At 40.0% G+C, this 2,500-nt stretch overlaps 1 pseudogene; it reads right to left on the bottom strand.

The window, feature by feature from the left end:
* Positions 1–1,036, bottom strand: part of LOC112093833 — a 4,380-nt pseudogene extending 3,344 nt beyond the window's left edge.
* Between the last annotated feature and the right edge of the window lie 1,464 nt (positions 1,037–2,500).

Below are 2,500 nucleotides of genomic sequence, written 5' to 3'. Positions count from 1 at the left end.
ATTTGAAGCACTTAATCTCACTAGAACGAGTAGGAGTAGGGGTTGATTTACCTTGAAAGGCTACTGGATTGGTGGCTGGTTTGTGCTCAGTTTTAGCCTTGAAGGGGGCTGGATCCTCGTCCTTCTTTGTGTAGTTCGGCCTCCAAGTACTCGGATTTTGAGGGGCTGGTCTTGGTCGTGGACCACTCCTCTTGATCTGCCTCTCAACTTTGATTGCCATATGCACCAAATCCTCCAATTCCACATAATGGTGTAGCTCGATTGTGTTGGCAATTGCTCGGTTTAGCCCATTCAAAAATCTGGCCATCGTCACTTCTCGATCCTCCTCCACATTGGCTCTAATCATTGCCATCTCCATCTCCTTAAAATACTCATCAACACTCTGGTTACCTTGATGGAGTCCTTGCAGCTTGAGGAATAGATCTCGATAGTAATGGCTCGGCACAAATCTTCATCTCATCACCCTTTTCATCTCATCCCAAGTTTCGATAAGGCGATCTCCGTTTTGCCATTTATTAATGCATACCTAGTCCCACCACACAATAGCATAGTCAGTAAATTCAATTGCGGCAAGTTTTACCTTCTTTAGTTCGGAGTAGTTGTGACAGTCGAACACCAACTCCATCTTCTTCTCCCATTCAAGAAAAGCCTCAGGATCGCTTTTCCCTTGAAACGTAGGGATTTTCATCTTAATACTTCCCAAGTTGTTATCCGCTCGGTCCCTAGCTTCTCTATTCCGTCCATATCTCCTATGGCTGCCCACTGACATTCTATCAAACTCGTCCTCTAAATTTTCCCCTTCGAACTCTCCATCATCCTCCACCTCCTTTCGAGGCATCATGTTCTTCCTTGGAGCATTCGGTGGTGGTTTAATCTGTGGTGTTCCCTCTTCCACCCTATCTAACCTCTCATGTAGGTGTTCAAGCTCCACCCTCATGATCCGTTTCATCTCCCCCATTAACGCCTGTATTTGCACATTCGTGATAAGAGTAGGTGGAATCTCTTCGCCTGTGTTTTTCTCTGGTTCCTGTGACATGATTAAAAAAAAGGAGTGCTTCTCTCAAAGACTAACTTATTCAAACCACTCATGTTTCACTCGAATTCACTCAAGTTAATTTTGGCTTTTACCCTCTAATAAGCTCACACACTCTGCCTTTTTCCCCTCATATTCTTTTTTTAGTTCTTTCGAAGCTATACCAACAATAAGAAAAGGAATTCCAGTAGTCAATCAAGTCAAGACTTAATCCAAACAAATTGAAATATTGTCACGAAATTTTTTTTTTTTTTTGACACTTAAACTTTAAAGGCTCCGAAACTATGGAAAACAAGGTTTTTTTGGCCCCAAAAATAGGGTCACCGACGAGCCCTGGTGAAGATTGTAGGGCTCGAAAAGATCTTTGATTTGATATATTATACGTCCCGTAACGATCCCTGGATCAAAAGTTATAGCAGTTTTCGTGAGGTTGCTTATTTTCCTGAATTTTTTTTTTCGACTTTGTAAACCCTAGTTGAGTTCAAATTCAGCAATAGGGTTTGTACTCAAACTCAAAACAATGACTTAGCAATAATCGCAATTTTTTTTTCTTTTGCGAATTCAAAACCCTAACCCTAATTGGGCAATATATATATATATATATTTTTTTTTTCTAAGAAAAGAAAAAAAAAATGCAATTAAACAAGAAAATGATAGCAAAAACTGACGATCCTAAGCTCTGATACCAACTGATACGAACCCCGCCAATGATGTGATGAAACCCGTAGCCAAATATGGAATACGATCCAAGATCTTCAAGAACTAATGGAAACCTCGACCCGTTGCTTAGCGAAGCAAGAACCCTGGTATGGTGAAGATGCCACAAACGAGTATGGAAATTTGTTTGATAAGTCAAGTTTGAACGCCACAAGGAAACCTTGATAAGTTCAAAATAGTTTCTTCAAGAACACAAGAAGAATATCTCACAAAGTGAATGAAAATCAAAAACTTTTTATTAATTTCATTTTTCAGCCATAAATAGCCGAAAACAAACTGAAAAGGTTTAAAAATTGAAAAGTCCTATTCTATCTTTAATGAGATAGAAGCCTAAAATAAGATAAACCTAAAAACAAGATAGACGCAAGCCTAAAGCTTATCCTACGGAAGGAATCCGAATTTTGAATCCACTTCCGCCCTTAAATCGCATACTATGGAATTTAAATGTTTAATCCACAATTTTGACTCGATCCCTTGCTTGGAATATGCGCCTAACCCCTTGGAGCATCCCCATGCACGTGAGCCTTGGGATGTCATGTGAATTTGACCATGCTTGAGTAGCTCTCCTCCGGATCAACTTTAATGAGCAACACTAGCCTTTGTCCAACCTCTGTAGTGAACACACATTCTTCTTGTTGTAGAACTCTTTGGACTAGGTTATTCAAGTCTTCTTTAAATCTTTTAGCTCGATACCTTGTCACCGGACCAACTGGAACTTGGATCGGTTCATGAGTATTTCTTGCATCCCTG

Source organism: Morus notabilis, unplaced genomic scaffold (assembly GCF_000414095.1).
Source record: "Morus notabilis unplaced genomic scaffold, ASM41409v2 Scaffold775, whole genome shotgun sequence".
In the NCBI taxonomy this organism is placed as follows: domain Eukaryota; kingdom Viridiplantae; phylum Streptophyta; class Magnoliopsida; order Rosales; family Moraceae; genus Morus; species Morus notabilis.
Note: the sequence above shows the minus strand (reverse complement) of the source record. Positions and strands in the feature narration are given on the sequence as shown.